The sequence below is a fragment of the Bombina bombina genome, chromosome 4 (assembly GCF_027579735.1).
Source record: "Bombina bombina isolate aBomBom1 chromosome 4, aBomBom1.pri, whole genome shotgun sequence".
In the NCBI taxonomy this organism is placed as follows: Eukaryota; Metazoa; Chordata; class Amphibia; order Anura; family Bombinatoridae; genus Bombina; species Bombina bombina.
Genome location: NC_069502.1, coordinates 877,518,161 through 877,544,289, shown reverse-complemented (window position 1 = coordinate 877,544,289; position 26,129 = coordinate 877,518,161). Strand labels below are relative to the sequence as shown.

Below are 26,129 nucleotides of genomic sequence, written 5' to 3'. Positions count from 1 at the left end.
CAATCACACTCTCAGAGAAACCTCTCTTGGCTAGGACTAAGCGTTCAATCTCCACGCAGTCAGCCTCAGAGAATCGAGATTTTGATGAACAAAAGGACCCCTGCAACAGGGTAACCTTCATGGAGGAGATGATGTTATCCCCACCAGGTCCGCCAACCACATCCTTTGCAGCCACGATGGAGCAATTAGAATAGTTGAGGCTTGCTCCTGCTTGATGCGGGCCACTACCTGAGGTAGAAGTGGCAACGTTGGAAAAAACATAATTTATGTAAGAACTTACCTGATAAATTCATTTCTTTCATATTAGCAAGAGTCCATGAGCTAGTGACGTATGGGATATACATTCCTACCAGGAGGGGCAAAGTTTCCCAAACCTCAAAATGCCTATAAATACACCCCTCACCACACCCACAATTCAGTTTAACGAATAGCCAAGAAGTGGGGTGATAAAAAAGTGCGAAAGCATATAAAATAAGGAATTGGAATAATTGTGCTTTATACAAAATCATAACCACCACAAAAAAAGGGCGGGCCTCATGGACTCTTGCTAATATGAAAGAAATGAATTTATCAGGTAAGTTCTTACATAAATTATGTTTTCTTTCATGTAATTAGCAAGAGTCCATGAGCTAGTGACGTATGGGATAATGATTACCCAAGATGTGGATCTTTCCACACAAGAGTCACTAGAGAGGGAGGGATAAAATAAAGACAGCCAATTCCTGCTGAAAATAATCCACACCCAAAATAAAGTTTAACGAAAAAACATAAGCAGAAGATTCAAACTGAAACCGCTGCCTGAAGTACTTTTCTACCAAAAACTGCTTCAGAAGAAGAAAATACATCAAAATGGTAGAATTTAGTAAAAGTATGCAAAGAGGACCAAGTTGCTGCTTTGCAAATCTGATCAACCGAAGCTTCATTCCTAAATGCCCAGGAAGTAGAAACTGACCTAGTAGAATGAGCTGTAATTCTCTGAGGCGGAGTTTTACCCGACTTAACATAGGCAAGATGAATTAAAGATTTCAACCAAGATGCCAAAGAAATGGCAGAAGCTTTCTGGCCTTTTCTAGAACCGGAAAAGATAACAAATAGACTAGAAGTCTTTCTGAAAGATTTAGTAGCTTCAACATAATATTTCAAAGCTCTAACAACATCCAAAGAATGCAACGATTTCTCCTTAGAATTCTTAGGATTAGGACATAATGAAGGAACCACAATTTCTCTACTAATGTTGTTGGAATTCACAACTTTAGGTAAAAATTCAAAAGAAGTTCGCAACACCGCCTTATCCTGATGAAAAATCAGAAAAGGAGACTCACAAGAAAGAGCAGATAATTCAGAAACTCTTCTGGCAGAAGAGATGGCCAAAAGGAACAAAACTTTCCAAGAAAGTAATTTAATGTCCAATGAATGCATAGGTTCAAACGGAGGAGCTTGAAGAGCCCCCAGAACCAAATTCAAACTCCAAGGAGGAGAAATTGACTTAATGACAGGTTTTATACGAACCAGAGCTTGTACAAAACAATGAATATCAGGAAGAATAGCAATCTTTCTGTGAAAAAGAACAGAAAGAGCAGAGATTTGTCCTTTCAAGGAACTTGCGGACAAACCTTTATCTAAACCATCCTGAAGAAACTGTAAAATTCTCGGAATTCTAAAAGAATGCCAAGAAAAATGATGAGAAATACACCAAGAAATATAAGTCTTCCAGACTCTATAATATATCTCTCTAGATACAGATTTACGAGCCTGTAACATAGTATTAATCACAGCGTCAGAGAAACCTCTTTGACGAAGAATCAAGCGTTCAATCTCCATACCTTTAAATTTAAGGATTTCAGATCCTGATGGAAAAAAGGACCTTGTGACAGAAGGTCTGGTCTTAACGGAAGAGTCCACGGTTGGCAAGAGGCCATCCGGACAAGATCCGCATACCAAAACCTGTGAAGCCATGCCGGAGCTACCAGCAGAACAAACGAGCATTCCTTCAGAATCTTGGAGATTACTCTTGGAAGAAGAACTAGAGGCGGAAAGATATAGGCAGGATGATACTTCCAAGGAAGTGATAATGCATCCACTGCCTCCGCCTGAGGATCCCGGGATCTGGACAGATACCTGGGAAGTTTCTTGTTTAGATGGGACGCCATCAAATCTATTTCTGGAAGTTCCCACATTTGAATGATCTGAAGAAACACCTCTGGGTGAAGAGACCATTCGCCCGGATGCAACGTTTGGCGACTGAGATAATCCGCTTCCCAATTGTCTACACCTGGGATATGAACCGCAGAGATTAGACAGGAGCTGGATTCCGCCCAAACCAAAATTCGAGATACTTCTTTCATAGCCAGAGGACTGTGAGTTCCTCCTTGATGATTGATGTATGCCACAGTTGTGACATTGTCTGTCTGAAAACAAATGAACGATTCTCTCTTCAGAAGAGGCCAAAACTGAAGAGCTCTGAAAATTGCACGGAGTTCCAAAATATTGATCGGTAATCTCACCTCCTGAGATTCCCAAACTCCTTGTGCCGTCAGAGATCCCCACACAGCTCCCCAACCTGTGAGACTTGCATCTGTTGAAATTACAGTCCAGGTCGGAAGCACAAAAGAAGCCCCCTGAATTAAACAATGGTGATCTGTCCACCACGTTAGAGAGTGTCGAACAATCGGTTTTAAAGATATTAATTGAGATATCTTTGTGTAATCCTTGCACCATTGATTCAGCATACAAAGCTGAAGAGGTCGCATGTCAAAACGAGCAAAGGGGGTCCGATGCAGCAGTCATAAGACCTAGAATTTCCATGCATAAGGCTACCGAAGGGAATGATTGTGACTGAAGGTTTCGACAAGCTGCCATCAGTTTTAGACGCCTCTTGTCTGTTAAAGACAGAGTCATGGACACTGAATCTATTTGGAAACCCAGAAAGGTTACCCTTGTCTGAGGAATCAATGAACTTTTTGGTAAATTGATCCTCCAACCATGATCTTGAAGAAACAACACAAGTCGATTCGTATGAAATTCTGCTAAATGTAAAGACTGAGCAAGTACCAAGATATCGTCCAAATAAGGAAATACCACAATACCCTGTTCTCTGATTACAGACAGAAGGGCACCGAGAACCTTTGTAAAAATTCTTGGAGCTGTAGCAAGGCCAAACGGCAGAGCCACAAACTGGTAATGCTTGTCCAGAAAAGAGAATCTCAGGAACCGATAATGATCCGGATGAATCGGAATATGCAGATATGCATCCTGTAAATCTATTGTGGACATATAATTCCCTTGCTGAACAAAAGGCAAGATAGTCCTTACAGTTACCATCTTGAACGTTGGTATCCTTACATAACGATTCAATATTTTTAGATCCAGAACTGGTCTGAAGGAATTCTCCTTCTTTGGTACAATGAAGAGATTTGAATAAAACCCCATCGCCTGTTCCTGAACTGGAACTGGCATAATTACTCCAGTCAACTCTAGATCTGAAACACAATTCAGAAATGCTTGAGCTTTTACTGGATTTACTGGGACACGGGAAAGAAAAAATCTCTTTGCAGGAGGTCTCATCTTGAAACCAATTCTGTACCCTTCTGAAACAATGTTCTGAATCCAAAGATTGTGAACAGAATTGATCCAAATTTCTTTGAAAAAACGTAACCTGCCCCCTACCAGCTGAGCTGGAATGAGGGCCGCACCTTCATGTGGACTTAGAAGCAGGCTTTGCCTTTCTGGCTGGCTTGGATTTATTCCAGATTGGAGATGGTTTCCAAACTGAAACTGCTCCTGAGGATGAAGGATCAGGTTTTTGTTCTTTGTTGAAACGAAAGGAACGAAAACGATTATTAGCTCTGTTTTTACCCTTAGATTTTTTATCCTGTGGTAAAAAGGTTCCTTTCCCACCAGTAACAGTTGAAATAATAGAATCCAACTGAGAACCAAATAATTTGTTACCCTGGAAAGAAATGGAAAGTAGAGTTGATTTAGAAGCCATATCAGCATTCCAAGTCTTAAGCCATAAAGCTCTTCTAGCTAAAATAGCTAGAGACATAAACCTGACATCAACTCTGATAATATCAAAGATGGCATCACAGATAAAATTATTAGCATGCTGAAGAAGAAGAATAATATCATGAGAATCATGATGTGTTACTTGTTGCGCTAAGGTTTCCAACCAAAAAGTTGAAGCTGCAGCAACATCAGCCAAAGATATAGCAGGTCTAAGAAGATTACCTGAACACAGATAAGCTTTTCTTAGAAAGGATTCAATTTTCCTATCTAAAGGATCCTTAAACGAAGTACCATCTGACGTAGGAATAGTAGTACGTTTAGCAAGGGTAGAAATAGCCCCATCAACTTTAGGGATTTTGTCCCAAAATTCTAATCTGTCAGACGGCACAGGATATAATTGCTTAAAACGTTTAGAAGGAGTAAAGGAATTACCCAATTTATCCCATTCTTTGGAAATTACTGCAGAAATAGCATTAGGAACAGGAAAAACTTCTGGAATAACCACAGGAGATTTAAATACCTTATCCAAACGTTTAGAATTAGTATCAAGAGGACCAGAATCCTCTATTTCTAAAGCAATTAGAACTTCTTTAAGTAAAGAACGAATAAATTCCATTTTAAATAAATATGAAGATTTATCAGCATCAACCTCTGAGACAGAATCCTCTGAACCAGAAGAGTCATCAGAATCAGAATGATGATGTTCATTTAAAAATTCATCTGTAGGGAGAGAAGTTTTAAAAGATTTTTTACGTTTACTAGAAGGAGAAATAACAGACATAGCCTTCTTTATGGATTCAGAAACAAAATCTCTTATGTTATCAGGAACATTCTGCACCTTAGATGTTGAAGGAACTGCAACAGGCAATGGTACTTTACTAAAGGAAATATTATCTGCTTTAACAAGTTTGTCATGACAATCAATACAAACAACAGCTGGAGGAATAGCTACCAAAAGTTTACAGCAGATACACTTAGCTTTGGTAGATCCAGCACTAGACAGCGATTTTCCTGTAGTATCTTCTGACTCAGATGCAACGTGAGACATCTTGCAATATGTAAGAGAAAAAACAACAACATATAAAGCAAAATTGATCAAATTCCTTAAATGACAGTTTCAGGAATGGGAAAAAATGCCAAAGAACAAGCTTCTAGCAACCAGAAGCAATGAAAAATGAGACTTAAATAATGTGGAGACAAAAGCGACGCCCATATTTTTTAGCGCCAAATAAGACGCCCACATTATTTGGCGCCTAAATGCTTTTTGGCGCCAAAAATGACGCCACATCCGGAACGCCGACATTTTCGGCGCAAAATAACATCAAAAAATGACGCAACTTCCGGCGACACGTATGACGCCGGAAACGGAAAATAATTTTTGCGCCAAAAAAGTCCGCGCCAAGAATGACGCAATAAAATGAAGCATTTTCAGCCCCCGCGAGCCTAACAGCCCACAGGGAAAAAAGTCAAATTTTTGAAGGTAAGAAAAAATGATTAAATCAAATGCATTATCCCAAATATGAAACTGACTGTCTGAAAAATAAGGAAAGTTGAACATTCTGAGTCAAGGCAAATAAATGTTTGAATACATATATTTAGAACTTTATAAACAAAGTGCCCAACCATAGCTTAGAGTGTCACAGAAAATAAGATTTACTTACCCCAGGACACTCATCTACATGTTTGTAGAAAGCCAAACCAGTACTGAAACGAGAATCAGCAGAGGTAATGGTATATATAAGAGTATATCGTCGATCTGAAAAGGGAGGTAAGAGATGAATCTCTACGACCGATAACAGAGAACCTATGAAATAGACCCCGTAGAAGGAGATCACTGCATTCAAATAGGCAATACTCTCCTCACATCCCTCTGACATTCACTGCACGCTGAGAGGAAAACCGGGCTCCAACTTGCTGCGGAGCGCATATCAACGTAGAATCTAGCACAAACTTACTTCACCACCTCCATCGGAGGCAAAGTTTGTAAAACTGAATTGTGGGTGTGGTGAGGGGTGTATTTATAGGCATTTTGAGGTTTGGGAAACTTTGCCCCTCCTGGTAGGAATGTATATCCCATACGTCACTAGCTCATGGACTCTTGCTAATTACATGAAAGAAATGTAGATTAGTTTGAACCCCCAGGGCACTGCTAAGGCATCTATCAGCTCTGCTTGCGGATCCCTGGACCGCGACCCGTATCTGGGTAGCTTGGTATTGAGTCTGGACGCCATGAGATCTATCTCCGGGGTCCCCAATCTGTTGCAAATCTCCGCAAACACTTCAGGATGGAGAGACAATTCCCCTGGATGAAAAGGTTGTCTGCTGAGAAAGTCTGCTTCCCAGTTGTCCACACCTGGAATGTGGATCGCTGACAGCGAGTAGTTGTGGGCCTCCGTCCATTCCAGAATCTGAGATACCTCCCGCATGGCTTGGGAAGCTTCTCGTTCCCCCTTGATGGTTTATGTAAGCCAAAGAAGTAATATTGTCCAATTGGAATCTGATAAACTGGGACAAACCCAGAAGAGGCCAAGCCTTCAGAGCGTTAAAGACTGCTCGAAGTTTCAAAATGTTGATCAGGAGGAGAGAGTCCTCTCAAGACCACTGGCTCTGTGCCTTCCTGGCACCCCAAATAGCTCCCCATCCTGATAGACTTGCGTCTGTAATCACAATCTCCCAGGATGGTCTCAAGAAGGATGTTGCCTGGGACAGGCGATCTGGACAGAGCTACCAAGAGTGATTCTCTCGACCAGTTGTCCAGAGAAATCTGTTGGGATAAATCAGATTGATCACCGTTCCATTGCCTCAGCATGCACAACTGAAGAGGCCTGAGATGGAACCTGGGGAATGGAATGACATCTATGCTGGACAACATGAGCCCAATTACCTCCATACACTGGGCCACAGATGGCCTTAAGGAGGTGCGCAGGGCAAGACAATTGGAAGTAATCTTGCAATGTCTCTGGTCTGTAAGGAATATCTTTATGGATATGGAATCTATTATCGTGCCCAGGAATTCCACTCTGGTACTGGGAACCAGAGAACTCTTACCTAAGTTTATCTTCCATCCATGAGATTGAAGAAGAGGTCTGAATAGTCTTCTGCCAGCCGGCAGGACAGAGCCTGGAAAAGGATGTCATCCAAATAAGGCGCTACTGCAATACTTCTGGATCTCTCTACCGCGACCAGAGCCCCTAAAACCTTTGTAAAGACTCTTGGAGCAGTAGCCAGACCAAAAAGGAAGAGCCACAAACTGGAAGTGCTGGTCCAGAAAAGTGAATCTTAAGAACTTGAAGTTATCCTTGTGTATTGGCACATGAAGGTAAGCATCCTTCAAGTCTATTGTAGTCATGAACTGTCCCTCTTGAACTAAGGGCAGGATAGACCTTTTCAGTCCCATCTTGAACGATGGGACTGACAGAAACTTGTTTAAGCACTTTAGGTATAGAATCGTGCGAACCCTCCTTCTTTGGGACCACAAAAAGGTTTGAGTAGTACCCAGACCTCTTTCTGCTAGAGGTACTGGCACAATGACTCCTAGGGAGGAGAGATCCCTCACGCACCCTAGAAAAGCATCTCTTTTTCCGATCTTGAAGACAGGTTTGATAAGAGGAATCTGCCCCTGGGTGGATGAGATTTGAAACCTATCCTGTAACCCTGAGCAATGACCTCCAGTACCCAAGGGTTTTGCATGTCTCCCAGCTAAGCCTCCACAAATAGAGATAGTCTGCCCCCACGTGATCCAGTGATGGATCAGGGGCCGCCCCTTCATGCCGATTTTGGATTGGCAGGCTTCTTGTTCTGCTTGGATTTATTCCAAGATTGAGATGGTTTCCAAGTTCCCTTGGTTTGATCAGGCTTCGCGGAGGGCTGCTGGCATTGGTATTTATCCGAAGGAAAAGGATGAAAATTAGGACCCTATCCTTAAGGTTTATTCTTCTTATCCTGCGGTAGAAAGGCACCCTTGCCTCCTGTGACCGTGGATATGATAGAGTCCAGGCCTGGACCAAAAACAATCTTCCCCTTTAAAGGAAGGGAATGTAATCTAGATTTTGAAGTCATGTCTGCAGACCAAGACTTCAGCCACAGAGCCCTAAGGGCTAGAACAGAAAAACCTGATGCATTCAAGCAAATAATCTGCATGTTTGCATCACAGATTAACAAATTAGCTACCCTCAAGGCCCTAATTCTTTCCTGGATTTCCTCGAGGGGAGTTTCCACCTCGATCATCTCCGACAAAGTCACACCAATAGGTAGTGGCTCCAGAAACCGCCGCTGCAGGCTGAAATAAATATCCCATGTGCTGAAACATCTTTCTTAACAGAGTTTCAAGTTTCTTATCCGTGGGATCCTTAAACGACAAAATATCTTCAAGTGGGATAGTGGTGCGCTTAGCAAGCTTCATCCACCTTAGGGACCGACCCCCACAACTCCAATTGAGAGTCAGGGACCGGAAACAATTTCTTAAAGGAAGAAGTAATGGAAAAAGAGGATCCAAGTCTCTCCTATTTATTCTTAATAATATTTGCCATCTTTACGGGAACCGGGAAAGTCTGTGGCACCACCCTGTCCTCATAAACCTTATCAAGCTTAGGAATAGAAGGTTCCTCAGGTAACTTAGGTTCCGGAACCTCTAAAGTAGCCAACACTACCTGTAACAGAAAGCGTAAGTGCTCTATCCTAAATCTAAAGTCTGGTTCCTCCGCAGCCGGAGGCTTAAAGGCAGCCGATTCCGACCCAGAAAGAGCCTCCTCTGAAGTATCAGAGGCGTCTTCATCAGAGGATAATCTAGTATTAGATAAATCCAACAAGTTGGTAGATGACCCCTGGGAAGGATAGCAGTATTTAACCTTTCGCTAGCGCTTAGCAGGGCGAGGTAAAGCACTGAAGGCTGCAGACACTGATGTTTGCAACTGTTCGTTAAAGTCTGGCGGTAGGAGGGCCCCTCCTGAAGGAGAATTAGCAGTGCAATGGGGAGCAGCATGTGTAATTGGAGATGATTGCAAGGAACGCACCTCACGGGACAGCGACCCCTTAGAGGTGGACGGCTCAGTGGTACTAAACATCTAGGTCTTTTTAGATATAATTACTTTATCAAGGCATGTGGAACATAATTGAGCAGGAGGGTATACCATAGCCTCCTCACAATAAAAACAGGTATTAGATCTTGGTAAGGAGGAAGTACCCTCTAACGCATCAGAGTCCACCATAGCTTGCACTTGGACTATATAAAAAAAACAATTGGCACCTTTATACCCCCAATGGCCGGGGCACTCAACACCTCCTATGACCCAGGCCCCACAGAGAAAACTGCTTCTTCTCCTTAAACCGCACGGTCAGGAAAGAGGAAGTTAATGAGGCCACACCCGGTCACATGGAGAGCCATGCAGGACCGCCCCTGCCAGCATAAAACATAAAGCAAATCATGTATAAATACCCCCTGTTCAATAATCTCCTTCCGGAGATATTAACCCTTGATTCCATACAGATAAAGGAGTCACACTGTGACTCTGTCTTACGTATCATATGAGTATAAAATGAAAAGATCTTACCAGAATCAACGCCGTGGAACAGACACACAGCCTCTCAAGTTTGACAGTCTTGTAGCATTGCACCTGACATGGACTTGAGTGATAGAAGCAGGCAATGAAACTCGTCAACAGTGATTGCTTAGGAGCTGTTAATACGAGTCTGGATGGTTTTGCAGAAAAACTCTCCCTGCATCTCCAGACCTTAACCTTCGTCAATGCTCTCACTGAGAGGCTGACAAGACTACTTAAAACTCCAGTCCCATAAGAAGAGTACTACCCTCCATAAGAGACTATTCCAAATCTTCTGACACTTCTCTGCCATCTTCCTGTAACGAAAGGCAAATAATGACTGGGAGATGAGGGAAGTGGGGGAGGTATTTAAGCCTTTGGCTGGGGTGTCTTTGCCTCCTCTGGTGGCCAGGTTCTGTATTCCAACAAGTAAGGAATGAAGCTGCCAACTCTCCTCATATTAAGATGGAAAGATATATTATTTGAAATGTAAAAGTTTAAAACAATAATGTGAATGATAAAGCAATGCTACATCACAAATCTAGCACTTTGAGATCTCTAGCTAAGCTACTGGCTGTAACCTCACTATCCCTGTGCACGGTCAAACAACTGATGTTATAGTAACATGCTGGTACACTGTATAAGCTCCTTCACAGTGGAGCCTAGCAACCATTTTTCTTTGTGCATGCAACCTACAACTTTGTAATACTTGCATATGGATGGGCAGGACCAAGCTAGCACAGAGTACAGGTTTTTACCACTTTTCGTAGAGCTAATTGCTACCTCAAACTCCATTTTGAGGGCATTTGGGGCACTTTTCGTAGAGCCAATTGCTACCTCGAACTTGTGGCAGCAATAACTAACCACTTGTAATGGCTGGTTAATTATCTCGCTCCCGCAAACGTTTGCGGGAGCGCGATAATTTAGCGCTCCACTTGTAATCTAGCCCTATGTATGCAGAATTGTTTCAGAAAGTTGTGGGATACTTTACTTGGAGTTCAATGATTGTTACTGTTTAATGTCCCTTTAAAACACTTCTGTAATTTATGCTCACAGCAGTAATTTAAACATTGTTTGTCTGTAACATAAATATTTAATGAAAGGGATAACTTAAAGTGATGGTACACTCTCCCCTTTTTAAAATCAGATCTGGAACGTTAGTGATATTTTAGATGGAGTTTAATTCATCAGTTGTAATGAAGATGCGCTGTTACTGACTTTTTAATGCAACACTGAAATTCAAATGCCCCGCGATCCGCCGCCCATGTTAAAGTCAATTTTTCTGTGAACTAACGGTTTGAATAGTTGTCCAATCGGCGCTCTTCCCATATGGCATTTTGTTGTAGCTAGAGCGCTGATTGAACAACAATTCAAACTGATAGCTAACAGAAACATTTACATTTTTAAGTGGGCGGTGGAGTGCAGGGTAGGGGAATTTTATATCTATATTAAAAAAGTAAGTTATACTGCATCTTCATTACAACTGATGAATTAAATTCCATCTAATATATCACTAACATTCCAGATCTGATTTTAAAAAGGGAAGAGTTTACCATCACTTTAACCTTTTGGTTGCCAAGAACATCCCACAACAGTGATCTAAGTCCTGCTTGTACTAACACACATGGACATCAAGAAGTTAAATCACAGTTCTAAATCTTGATTTAATCCCTTAATTGTCTGGAATATACATATAAATTAACTGACTTTTAGCTCTGAGTAAGCCACACAAACGGCTAAAATACGAGTTTTGCGCTACAGTGCGGTACGACTATACCGCTGGAAAATTGGCCATTGCGTGTGGAATGGTCTGTAACACATGTTACGAGTTGCGGCGGTATAGGCTGTAACGCAAGCATTTTAGCCTTAATGCAACCCTCCATTCCGCACTGAAAAAAATTACGTTTGAGCGCCGTATTACAGGTTGTGCGTTCTAAGACATTCTTTAGGCTGTCCTGAGCATCATGGTAAATGTAGTTCCAAAACATCAGGAGAGTCAAGCTTGCTGACACCTGGCTTATACCGATACGATCCATTCCGCTATCTGAGACCAGTAGTTATGGAATTTGCAAAACAAAAATGTTTCACAAAACTCATAACTAAAATGTTACAAAGCACACTAACACCCATAAACGACCTATTAACTCCTAAACCTCCACCCTCCCGCATCACAAATACTATATTAAATTTATTAACCCCTAATCTGCCGACCCCCCACATCGCCAACACTAAAATAAACCTATTAACCCCTAAACCGCCGACCCCCACATCGCCAACACTAAATAAATCTAGTAACCCCCTAAACCGCCGCCCCCACATCGCAAATAATAAAATAAACCTATTAATCCCTAAACCGCCAGCCCCCCAGATTGTAACTAATAAACTAAACCTATTAACCCCTAAACCGCCGGCCCCCACATTGCAAAACACTAAATTAAACTATTAACCCCTAAACCTATAACCCCCTAACTTTAAATTAAAAGTTACAATATAACCATCTTAAAATAAAAACTTTCCTGTGAAATAAAAAAAAACTAAGATTAAACCTAACATAACTATTCTAATAAAATAAAAAAAACTACCAATTAAAAATCCTAAAATTATATTATTAAAAAAACCAACACACTGGAAAAAAAAAAAATTACAACTTTAAACAAACCTAATACTACGAAAAAATTATAAAACTATAACATTACAAAAAATAAGAAACACTAAAAATAAGAAAAAACTAAATGTATGCTTACCTGATAAATGTATTTAAATCATCAATTTCTGTTGGGAATATCACTCCTGGCCAGCAGGAGGAGGCAAAGAGCACCACAGCAAAGCTGTTAAAGGGACACTAAACCCACATTTTTTCTTTTGTGATAGAGCATGCAATTTTAAGCAACTTTCTAATTTACTCCTAATATCAATTTTTCTTCGTTCTCTTGCTATCTTTATTTAAAAAAGAAGGCATCTAAGCTAAGGAGCCAGCAAATGTTTGGTTCAGAACCATGGACAGCAATTGTTTATTGGTGCTGTCCAATCAGCAAGGACAACCCAGGTTGTGAACCAAAAATGGGCCAGCTTCTAAACTTACATTCTTGCTTTTCAAATGAAGATGGCAAGAGAATGAAAAAAAATGATAAGAGTAAATTAGAAAGTTGCTTAAAATTGCATGCTCTATCTGAATCATGAAAGAAAAAAATTGGGTTCAGTGTCCCTTTAAGTATCACTTCCCTTCCCACAACCCCCAGTCATTCGACCGAAGGAAAGGAGAGAAAGGAAATAACACAAGGTGCAGAGGTGCCTGAGGTTTATATTTAAAAAAAAACTGTCTTAGAAAACAGGGAGGGCCGTGGACTCAACGTGTCAAGAAATAAATAAATTTATCAGGTAAGCATAAATTTTGTTTTCTTTCTTAAGACACGGTGAGTCCACAAAATCATCAATTACTGTTGGGAATCAATACCCAAGCTAGAGGACACAGATGATTAGGGAGTGCAAGACAGGTAAACCTAAACAGAAGGCACCACTGATTGCAGTACCTTTCTCCCAAAAGAAGCCTCAGCCGAAGCAAAAAGTATCAAATTTATAGAATTTAGAAAAAGTGTGCAAAGAACATCAAGTCGCAGCCTTACAAATCTGTTCTACAGAGGCCACATTCTTTAAGGCCCAAGAAGAAGACACCACTCTAGTGGAGTGAGATGTAATTCTCTCAGGAGGCTGCTGTCCAGCAGTCTCATAAGCCATACGAATAACACTTCTCAACCAGAGAGAAAGATAAGTGGCAGTAGCTTTTTGGCCTTTACGTTTTCCAGAAGAAAAAAAAACAATGCAGAAGACTAACGAAAGTCCATCGTAGCCTGCAGGTAGAATTTAAGAGCCTGCACAACGTCTAAGTTGTGCAACAAACATTCTTTATGAGAAGAAAGATTAGGACAGAGAGAAGGAACAACAATTTCCTGATTAATATTTCTGTCCGAAACAACCTTAGGAAGAAAATCAAACTTGGTACAGAGAACAGCCTTATCTGTATCCAAAATGAGATAAGGAGAATCGCACTGCAAAGCTGATAGTTCGGAAACCCTCCGAGCATAAGAAATAGCAGTAAGAAACAAAACCTTCCAAGATAACAACATAACTTAATATATATGGAATGCATAGGCTCAAACAGAGCCTGTTGTAAAACTTTAAGAACAAGGTTAAGACTCCAAGGAGGAGCAACTGACTTAAACACAGGCCTAATTCTAACCAGGGCCTGACAAAAGGATTTTAAATCCGGCACGTACGCCAGACGCTTGTCCAACAGAATGGATAAAACGGAAATCTGACCCTTGAGGGTACTGATAGATAACCCCTTCTCAAGGCCTTCCTGGAGAAAAGTTAAGATCCTAGGGATCCTGAACTTACTCCAAGAATATCCTTTAGACTCGAACCAATAAAGATATTTATGCCATATCTTATGGTAAATCTTTCAAGTGACAGGCTTACGAGCCTGAATCATGGTATCAATGACCGATTCTGAGAACCCACGCTTAGCTAAAATCAAGAGTTCAATCTCCAAGCACTCAGCTTCAGAGAAACGAGATTTGGCTGAAGGAAGGGCCCCTGAAGTAGAAGGTCCTTCCTGAGTGGTAGTCTCCACGGAGGTAGAGACGACATCTCCAATAGATCTGCATACAAGATCCTGCGAGGCCATGCAGGAGCAATTAGAATCACCAATGCTCTCTCCTGCTTCCCAACTGTCTACCCCTGGAATGTGGATGGCAGATAGACAGCAATTGTGAGCTTCCGCTCACTGGATGATCCGTGTCACCTCCTTCATGGCTAAGGATCTCTGAGTTCCTCATTGGTGGTTGATGTAGGCCACTGAGGTTATGTTATCCGTCTGAAACCTGATGGACTGAGCTAGGGCCAGCTGAGGCCAAGCCATTAAGTCATTGAAGATCGCTCTCAACTCCAGAATGTTTATGTGGAGAGCCGATTCCTCTTGAGACCAAAGCCCCTGTGCCTTCAACGAGTCCCAGGCTGCTCCCCAACCCAGCAAGCTGGCATCCGTGGTCACAATCACCCAAGAGGGTCTCTGAAAACACATCCCCTGGGACAGAACCACCACGGTAGGGAGTTCCTTGATCCAGAACTATTCTGAGATAGATCTGTATAATCCCTGTTCCACTGAGCCAGCATGCATAGCTGCAGACGTCTCAAATGGAACCGAGCAAATGGAACTATGTCCATGTAAGCCACCATCAACCCGATTACCTCCATGCATTGGGCCACTGATGGTCGATGGTCGAGCCGCCGACTGTAGGGACAGGCAAGCGGATAGAATCTTGGCTCTTCTGACCTACGTCAGAAATATTTTCATTGTTAGAGAATCTATAATGGTTCCTAGGAAGATCACTCTTGTAGCTGGAACAAGAGAACTTTTTTCCAGATTGACCTTCCAACCGTGGGAACGAAGAAACGCCAACAAGGTCCTTGTATGAGATTCTGCCAGTTGTAGGGATGGCGCTTGAACCAGAATGTCATCCAGATAAGGCGCCACTGCAAATCCCGGCCCTGAATTACTGCCAATAGAGCTCCCAGAACCTTTGAGAAGACTCTGGGTGCTGTGGAAAGGCCAAACGGAAGCGCTACAAATTGAAAGTGTTTGTCTAGATATGCAAACCTCAAATATTTGTGATGGTCCATGTGAATGGGCACGTGCAGGTACGCATCCTTCAGGTCTATGGTTTTCATGAATTGACCCTCTTGAATCAGAGGCAGAATGGAGCGGATAGTCTCCATTTTGAAGGACAGTACTCTGAGGAATTTGTTTAGTAACTTTAGATCTAAAATGGGCCTGAAAGGTCCCTCTGTCTTTGGAACCACAAAGAGGTTGGAGTAAAACCCGAGACCCTGTTCCTGCCTTGGAACAGGCACTATCACCCCCAATAGGGAAAGGTCCTGTACACATTTCAAGAATGCCTCTCTTTTTATCTGGTCTACAGATAATCTTGAAAGGTGGAACCTGCCCCTGGGAGGAAAAGTCTTGAACTCTAACTTGTACCCTTGGGAAACTATGTTCACTGCCCACGGGTCTGGGACATCTCGTTCCCAAGCCTGTGTAAACTGAGAGGGTCTTCCCCCCACTTGATCCAATCCTGAATCAGGAGCAACCCCTTCATGCTGACTTGGATTCAGTTGCAGGTTTCTTAGATTGCTTCCCCTTGTTCCAGGACTGACCAGGCTTCCAGGAGGGCTTGGATTGTTCCTGTTTGGTAGAGACAGGGGAAGACTTACCTCTGAAGTTACGAAAGGAACAAAAATTAGTCTGACGTCCCTTCATTTTGTTGTTCTTGTCCTGGAGGCAGAATGGATCCTTTACCACCCGTGATATCTGAAATAATTTCTGCCAATGCCGCCCCGAACAAGGTCTTTCCCTTGTAAGGGGTTGCCAAAAGCTTAGATTTAGAAGAAACATCAGCAGACCAAGATTTAATCCATAGTGTTCTACACGCCAAGATTGCAAAACCAGATATTTTGGCACCCAACGTAATGACTTGGAATTGGCTAACTTTAGAGCCTTTATCCTATCCTGAATTTCCTCCAAAGGAGTTTCCATTTGAAGGGATTCAGACAGGGCATCAAACCAATAGGCTGCCGCACTGGTTACTGTGGCAATGCACACCGCTGGTTGCCATTGCAACCCCTGATGAGTATACATTTTCTTTAAAAAGGCCTCCAGCTTTTAATCCATAGGATCTTTGAACAAGCAACTGTGCTCAATAGGAAAAGTAATTTTCTTTGCCAAAGTGGAAATCCCTCCTTCCACCTTTGGAACCGTCTGCCACGACTCCTTTATGGAGTCAGCCACCAGGAACATTTTCTTAAAGTCAGGGGAGGGGGGAAAAGGAATCCCTGGTCTCTCCCATTCCTGGGTAATAATTTCTGTGGCACGGTCTGGTACTGGAAAAACCTCCCCAGGTGAGGCAAAAGTATCTATTTAATTTACTAGATTTCTTAGGGTTGAGAACGACAGGCGCTTCGGAGTCATCCAAAGTAGCTAGAACCTCCTTTAGAAAAACACTGAGATGTTCAAGCTTAGATCTGAAGGAAACCACTTCAGCATCAGAAGAAGGAATTACACTATCCAAATCTGAGATTTCACCCTCAGAGGCTACCGAAGTGTCCTCCTCCTCTGATTTATGGGAGAGAGCAACTTGGTTATCCTGAACAGGATCTGATACCTTACTATCTGATTCTCTAGACTTCCTCTTACGTTTACCCTGCAGCAAGGAAATGGCAGCCAACGCCTCATATACCGCTGAGGACACCTGAGCAGCAATTTCTGCCTTCAAAAAGACTTCATCAAGAGTCTGCAAGGAACCGCAGGGCACTGCCTGAGATGGTAATGATACCTGGGGTACTTGAGGAGGAGACTGTGGCATTGCCTGAACAGAATCCACCTGAGAGAATGGTGGCTCAGTAACAAATAGACTGTCTTTATACATCAAGGTTCTTTCAATACAGGAACCACAAAAAGGCAAAGGAGGTTCAACATGGGCACTCAAACAAATTTTGCACTCTGCTTCAGGCATAGACTCTTAGTCCATCTTGCAAAAGGTCTAGGTAAATGACAAAAAACTATTATTATTTTTTAAATACTGTCCCTTTAACTGGGTAACAATAGAATAATACACAGTAAGGCGTCGGTTACAGGAACCGCACCTTAACGGCAAAAAAAACTTCCCTTTAATATTCAGCTCCCTTTCTAGAGAAAAACTTAACCATTCAGTTATAAAAAAACGTCTGGCTCCTCTACAACTCAGCGTTAAGCTGGGGTGCCTACCTGAACCTTGTATGAGAGAGACTGGATTTCAGGCAAAACAAGCTATCCACTGCGTGTGCAACTGCCAACAGCTGAAACAAGGAAAGGGTGCGAAGATACAGCGCGCGCTGAGACCGGAAGAAGCCCAGCCCCTATGATACCACAAAATGTCTGATAACTGGACCGCAATCAAAACTAAATTAAAAACATAGAGTTTGCTCCCTCCTAGAAAAGAAAAAAAAAGTCTGATCCCAGAAGTTTATAAGCCTGAGCCACCAAAATAAAATAAATAAAAAGCTTAATCACTTTATACCTCTCTCATATACCATAGCAGCACCCTGCAACCTGTCCAATGTATCCTGAACTCAGGATAACTTACCCCCACAACGATGCAGAAAAGTTACTCAAGTGCCAGGGTTTCTGTATATTTGTAAAAACATGGCACTTACCTGCATCTCTGTCCGACAGGAGGACATCTCACCAGCATGAGAGGAAGCCACTCCTCACAGAGACCTATGTATAGAAGAAATTACAGAGTAAGCCTACTCTGGTATTCTGTTAGAGACAACAACTTGTCAGGAAAACACAGTGAGGCCCACCTCACAAGTTCCTGACTGCTTAAAAGCAACCACAGCCCTGCTGAAGAGACTAACGTGGAGTACAGCTAAACCCAGCATGATAGGGAAGATCAGAGCAAGCCTACTCTGGCTTCAAAATAAAATAAAAATCTTGATAGAAGAATCTTATACAGGACACCTATACACTGAAGGCAAAGAGAATGACTGGGGGTTGTGGGAAGGGAAGTGATACTTAACAGCTTTGCTGTGGTGCCCTTTGCCTTCTCCTGCTGGCCAAGAGTGATATTCCCAACAATAATTGATGATTCCGTGGACTCACTGTGTCTTAAGAAAGAAATAAAAAACTCTAAGATTACAAAAAATAATAAATGAAATTATCAAAAATAAAAACAATTACAGCTAATCTAATAGCCCTATAAAAATAAAAAAGCACTTCCAAAATAAAAACACCCCTAACCTAACAACTTAAAAGGACCTTTTGTAGGGCATTGCCTTAAGTTAAACAGCTCTTTTACCTACAAAAAATTACAAAGTCCCCGCTAAAAGTAAAATCCCCCCACCCGGCCAACCCCCCAAAATAAAAAACATAAGTCTAAAAAAATCCTAAAATACCCATTGCCCCTAAAGGGGAATTTGTATGGGCATTCAGCTCTTTTACTGCCCAAAGCCCTAATCTAAAAAAAAACAAAAAAATGAAAAAAAAAACCTAACACTAACCCCAGAATATCTACTCACGGTTCCTAAAGTCCAGTCATACATCCTCATCCAGGCGGCGAGAAGTCTTCATCCAGGCAGCGACATCTTCCTCCATCTCAGGGCCATCTTCTATCTTCATCACGGTGGTGTGGATCTGTGGAGGCGCGGAGCTATCCGGGACCGGCGATGAAATCCAACGCTGAGCGTCCTCTTCATACTATCACCGCCGTACACTAAAACTTGAATGCAAGGTACCTGTTTAAAAATGGGGTACCTTGCATTCCTATTGGCTGACATTTTCAAATCAGCCAATAGGATGATAGCTACTGAAATCATATTGGCTTTGGCATTGCTTTTTGGTAATTAGGACGATAATTGCAGCTGCGCACCACACTTATTATTCCCAGCAGTGAAGGGGTTAATTTTAGTTTTAGTGTATAGATTACCCTCCCACTTGACACTTCCCTCCCCCTGATCCCTCTCAAACAGCTCTTTTCCCTAACCCACCCCCCCCAATGGTCACCCTATATTAAGTACTGGTGAAAAACATAATTTATGTAGGAACTTACCTGATAAATTCATTTATTTCATATTGGCAAGAGTCCATGAGCTAGTAACGTATGGGATATACATTCCTACCAGGAGGGGCAAAGTTTCCCAAACCTCAAAATGCCTATAAATACACCCCCACCACACCCACAATTCAGTTTAACGAATAGCCAAGAAGTGGGTTGATAAGAAAGGGAGCGAAAGCATCAACAAGGAATTGGAATAATTGTGCTTTATACAAAAAACACAATTTATGCTTACCTGATAAATTTATTTCTCTTGTGGTGTATCCAGTCCACGGATCATCCATTACTTGTGGGATATTCTCATTCCCAACAGGAAGTTGCAAGAGGAAACCCACAGCAGAGCTGCAATATAGCTCCTCCCCTAACTGTCATAGCCAGTCATTCGACCGAAAAACAAGCCGAGAAAGGAGGAACCATAGGGTGCAGTGGTTACTGTAGTTTAAATTTAAAAATTACCTGCCTTAAAATGACAGGGCGGGCCGTGGACTGGATACACCACAAAGAAATAAATTTATCAGGTAAGCATAAATTGTGTTTTCTCTTGTGTATCCAGTCCACGGATCATCCATTACTTGTGGGATACCAATACCAAAGCTAAAGTACACGGATGAAGGGAGGGACAAGGCAGGAACTTAAATGGTAGGAAACACTGCCTGTAAAACCTCTCCCCCAAATATAGCCTCCGAAGAAGCAAAAGTATAAAATTTGCAAAATTTTGAAAAAGTATGAAGCGAAGACCAAGTCGCCGCCTTGCAAATCTGTTCAAAAGAAGCCTCATTTTTAAAGGCCCAAGTGGAAGCCACAGCTCTAGTGGAATGAGCTGTAATCCTTTCAGGAGGATGCTGTCCAGCAGTCTCATAGGCTAAGCGGATTAAGCTTCTTAGCCAAAAAGAAGGAGAGGTTGCCGAAGCCTTTTGATCTCTCCTCTGTCCAGAGAAGACAACAAACCAAGCAGATGTTTGACGAAAATCTTTAGTAGCTTGTAAGTAAAAACTTTAAAGCACGGACCACGTCCAGATTGTGAAACACAAGGATGGAACAACAATCTCTTGATTGATATTCTTGTTAGATACCACCTTAGGTAAAAACCCAGATTTGGTACGCAGGACTACCTTATCCGTATGAAAAATCAGATAAGGAGAATCACATTGTAAGGCAGATAACTCGGAGACTCTACGAGCCGAGGAAATAGCTACCAAAAAAAAAGGACTTTCCAAGATAAAAGTTTGATATCTATGGAATGAAGAGGTTCAAACGGAACTTCTTGAAGAACCTTAAGAACTAAGTTTAAGCTCCATGGTGGAGCAACCGGTTTAAACACAGGCTTGATTCTAACTAAAGCCTGACAAAATGCCTGAACGTCTGGAACATCTGCCAGACGCTTAACTAGCTGACAATCCTTTTTCCAAACCTTCTTGGAGAAAAGATAATATCCTAGGAATCCTGACCTTACTCCACGAGTAACCCTTGGATTCACACCAATAAAGATATCTACGCCATACCTTATGGTAAATTTTCCTGGTGACAGGCTTTCATGCCCGTATTAAGGTATCAATAACTGACTCTGAGAAGCCACGCTTTGATAAAATCAAGCGTTCAATCTCTAGGCAGTCAGCCGCAGAGAAATTAGATTTGGATGGTTGGAAGGACCCTGAAGTAGAAGGTCCTGTCTCAGAGGCAGAGACCATGGTGGAAAGGATGAAATGTCCACTAGATCTGCATACCAGGTCCTGCGTGGCCACGCAGGTGCTATCAGAATCACCAATGCTCTCTCCTGCTTGATCTTGGCAATCAGTCGAGGGAGCAGAGGAAACATTGGAAACACATAAGCCAGGTTGAAAGACCAGGGCGCTGCAAGAGCATCTATCAGTGTCGCCTTGGGATCCCTGGACCTGGATCCGTAACACGGAAGCTTGGCGTTCTGGCGAGACGCCATGAGATCCAGTCCTGGTTTGCCCCAACGATGAATCAGTTGTGCAAATACCTCCGGATGGAGTTCCCACTCTCCTGGATGAAAAGTCTGACGACTTAGAAAATCTGCCTCCCAGTGCTCTACACCTGGGATATGGATAGCTGATAGGTGGCAAGAGTGAATCTCTGCCCAGCAAATTATTTTTGAACTTCTATCATCTCTAGGGAACTTCTTGTTCCCCCTTGATGGTTGATGTAAGCTACAGTCGTGATGTTGTCCGACTGAAATCTGATGTACCTCAGAGTTGCTAACTGAGGCCAAGCCTGAAGAGCCTTGAATATCGCTCTTAGTTCCAGAATATTTATTGGAAGGAGAGACTCCTCCTGAGTCCACGATCCCTGAGCCTTCAGGGAGTTCCAGACTGCACCCCAACCTAGAAGACTGGCATTTGTTGTTACAATTGTCCAATCTGGCCTGCGAAAGGTCATACCTTTGGACAGATGGACCCGAGATAGCTACCAGGGAAAAGAATCCCTGGTCTCTTGGTCCAGATTCAGTTGAGGGGACAAATCTGTGTAATCCCAGCTACACTGACTGAGCATGCATAGTTGCAGCGGTCTGAGATGTAAGCGTGCAAACGGCACTATGTCCATTGCCGCTACCATTAAGCAGATTACTTCCATACACTGAGCCACCGAAGGGCGCAGAATGGAATGAAGAACCCGGCAGGAATTTAGAAGCTTTGATAACCTGGACTCCGTCAGGTGAATCTTCATTTCTATAGAATCTATCAGAGTCCCTAGAAAGGAAACTCTTGTGAGTGAGGATAGAGAACTCTTTTTCTCGTTCACTTTCCACCCATGCAACCTCATAAATGCCAGTACTACGTCCGTATGAGACTTGGCAATTTGGAAATTTGACGCCTGTATCAGGATGTCGTCTAAATAAGGGGCTACTGCTATGCCCCGCGGCCTTAGAACCGCCAGAAGCGACCCTAGAACCTTTGTAAAGATTCTTGGGGCTGTAGCTAATCCAAAGGGAAGAGCTACAACTGGTAATGCCTGTCTTGAAAGGCAAACCTGAGAAATCAATGATGATCTTTGTGTATTGGAATGTGAAGATAAGCATCCTTTAGATCCACTGTAGTCATATATTGACCCTCCTGGATCAGTGGTAGGATGGTACGAATAGTTTCCATCTTGAACGACGGAACTTTGAGGAATTTGTTTAAGATCTTTAGATCCAAAATTGGTCTGAAGGTTCCCTCTTTTTTGAGAACCACAAACAGATTTGAGTAAAAACCCTGTTCCTGTTCACTCCCATAACTAGGAGGTCTCGTACACAGTGTAAGAATGCCTCTCTCTTTATCTGGTGTGCAGATAATTGTGAAAGGTGAAATCTCCCTTTTGGGGGGGAAGCTTTGAAGTCCAGAAGATATCCCTGGGATATAATTTCCAATGCCCAGGGATCCTGAACATCTCTTGCCCACGCCTGGGAGAAGAGTGAAAGTCTGCCCCCTACTAGATCCGTTACCGGATAGGGGGCCGTTCCTTCATGCTGTCTTAGAGGCAGCAGCAGGCTTTTTTGACCTGCTTACCTTTTTTCCAGGTCTGGTTTGGTCTCCAGACCGTCTTAGATTGAGCAAAAGTTCCCTCTTGTTTATTATTAGAGGAAGTTGATGCCGCACCTGCCTTGAAATTTTGAAAGGCACGAAAATTAGACTGTTTGGCCCTAGATTTGGACCTGTCCTGAGGAAGGGCATGACCTTTTCCTCCAGTGATATCAGAAATAACCTCCTTCAAACCAGGCCTGAATAGGGTCTGCCCCTTTAAGGGAGTGTTAAGTAGCTTAGATTTTGAAGTCACGTCAGCTGACCATGATTTAAGCCATAGCGCTCTGCGCGCCTGTATAGCAAAACCAGAATTCTTAGCCGTTAGTTTAGTCAAATGAACAATGGCATCAGAAATAAAAGAATTGGCTAGCTTAAGTGCTCTAAGTTTGCCAAGTATGTCATCCAATGGAGTCGCTACCTGTAAAGCCTCTTCCAGAGACTCAAACCAGTATGCCGCAGCAGCAGTGACAGGGGCAATGCATGCAAGGGGCTGTAGGATAAAACCTTGTTGAATAAATATTTTCTTAAGGTAACCTTCTAATTTTTTATCCATTGGATCTAAAAAACATAATTTATGTAAGAACTTACCTGATAAATTCATTTCTTTCATATTAGCAAGAGTCCATGAGCTAGTGACGTATGGGATATACATTCCTACCAGGAGGGGCAAAGTTTCCCAAACCTTAAAATGCCTATAAATACACCCCTCACCACACCCACAATTCAGTTTAACGAATAGCCAAGAAGTGGGGTGATAAAAAAGTGCGAAAGCATATAAAATAAGGAATTGGAATAATTGTGCTTTATACAAAAAAATCATAACCACCACAAAAAGGGTGGGCCTCATGGACTCTTGCTAATATGAAAGAAATGAATTTATCAGGTAAGTTCTTACATAAATTATGTTTTCTTTCATGTAATTAGCAAGAGTCCATGAGCTAGTGACGTATGGGATAATGATTACCCAAGATGTGGATCTTTCCACACAAGAGTCACTAGAGAGGGAGGGATAAAATAAAGACAGCCAATTCCTGCTGAAAATAATCCACACCCAAAATAAAGTTTAATAAAAAACATAAGCAGAAGATTCAGACTGAAACCGCTGCCTGAAGTACTTTTCTACCAAAAACTGCTTCAGAAGAAGAAAATACATCAAAATGGTAGAATTTAGTAAAAATATGCAAGGATCAAGTTGCAGCTTTGCAAATCTGATCAACCGAAGCTTCATTCCTAAACGCCCAGGAAGTAGAAACTGACCTGGTAGAATGAGCTGTAATCCTCTGAGGCGGAGTTTTACCCGACTCAACATAGGCAAGATGAATTAAAGATTTCAACCAAGATGCCAAAGAAATGGCAGAAGCTTTCTGGCCTTTTCTAGAACCGGAAAAGATAACAAATAGACTAGAAGTCTTTCGGAAAGACTTAGTAGCTTCAACATAATATTTCAAAGCTCTAACAACATCCAAAGAATGCAATGATTTCTCCTTAGAATTCTTAGGATTAGGACATAATGAAGGAACCACAATTTCTCTACTAATGTTGTTGGAATTCACAACTTTAGGTAAAAATTCAAAAGAAGTTCGCAACACCGCCTTATCCTGATGAAAAATCAGAAAAGGAGACTCACAAGAAAGAGCAGATAATTCAGAAACTCTTCTGGCAGAAGAGATGGCCAAAAGGAACAAAACATTTCAAGAAAGTAATTTAATGACCAATGAATGCATAGGTTCAAAGGGAGGAGCTTGAAGAGCTCCCAGAACCAAATTCAAACTCCAAGGAGGAGAAATTGACTTAATGACAGGTTTTATACGAACCAAAGCTTGTACAAAACAATAAATATCAGGAAGAATAGCAATCTTTCTGTGAAAAAGAACAGAAAGAGCAGAGATTTGTCCTTTCAAGGAACTTGCAGACAAACCCTTATCTAAACCATCCTGAAGAAACTGTAAAATTCTCGGTATTCTAAAAAAATGCCAAGAAAAATTATGAGAAAGACACCAAAAAATATAAGTCTTCCAGACTCTATAATATATCTCTCTAGATACAGATTTACGAGCCTGTAACATAGTATTAATCACAGAGTCAGAGAAACCTCTTTGACCAAGAATCAAGCGTTCAATCGCCATACCTTTAAATTTAAGGATTTCAGATCCTGATGGAAAAAAGGACCTTGTGACAGAAAGTCTGGTCTAACGGAAGAGTCCACGGTTGGCAAGAGGCCATCCGGACAAGATCCGCATACCAAACCTGTAAGGCCATGCCGGAGCTACCAGCAGAACAAACGAGCATTCCTTCAGAATCTTGGAGATTACTCTTGGAAGAAGAACTAGAGGCGGAAAGATATAGGCAGGATGATACTTCCAAGGAAGTGATAATGCATCCACTGCCTCCGCCTAAGGATCCCGGGATCTGGACAGATATCTGGGAAGTTTCTTGTTTAGATGAGACGCCATCAGATCTATTTCTGGAAGTTCCCACATTTGAACAACCTGAAGAAATACCTCTGGGTGAAGAGACCATTCGCCCGGATGCAACGTTTGGCGACTGAGATAATCCGCTTCCCAATTGTCTACACCTGGGATATGAACCGCAGAGATTAGACAGGAGCTGGAGTCCGCCCAAACCAAAAAATTTGAGATACTTCTTTCATAGCCAGAGGACTGAGTCGCTCCTTGATGATTGATGTATGCCACAGTTGTGACATTGTCTGTCTGAAAACAAATGAACGATTCTCTCTACAGAAGAGGCCAAAACTGAAGAGCTCTGAAAATTGCACGGAGTTCCAAAATATTTATCGGTAATCTCACCTCCTGAGATTCCCAAACTCCTTGTGCCGACAGAGATCCCCACACAGCTCCCCAACCTGTGAGACTTGTATCTGTTGAAATTACAGTCCAGGTCGGAAGCACAAAAGAAGCCCCCTGAATTAAACGATGGTGATCTGTCCACCACGTTAGAGAGTGTCGAACAATCGGTTTTAAAGATATAAATTGAGATATCTTTGTGTAATCCTTGCACCATTGATTCAGCATACAGAGCTGAAGAGGTCGCATGTGAAAAACGAGCAAAGGGGATTGCGTCCAATGCAGCAGTCATAAGACCTAGAATTTCCATGCATAAGGTTACCGAAGGGAATGATTGTGACTGAAGGTTTCGACAAGCTGAAAACAATTTTAGACGTCTCTTGTCTGTTAAAGACAGAGTCATGGACACTGAATCTATCTGGAAACCCAGAAAGGTTACCCTTGACTGAGGAATCAATGAACTTTTTGGTAAATTGATCCTCCAACCATGATCTTGAAGAAACAACACAAGTCGAATCGCATGAGATTCTTCGAATGAGAAGACTGAGCAAATACCAAGATAATCGTCCAAATAAGGAAATACCAAAACCCTGTTCTCTGAATACAGAAAGA

General features: G+C 42.1%; 1 protein-coding gene across 1 annotated transcript in view; it reads right to left on the bottom strand.

The window, feature by feature from the left end:
- Positions 1 to 26,129, bottom strand: part of LOC128657402 (oocyte zinc finger protein XlCOF7.1-like) — a 186,845-nt gene that overhangs the window by 11,471 nt on the left and 149,245 nt on the right. The window lies entirely within an intron of this gene.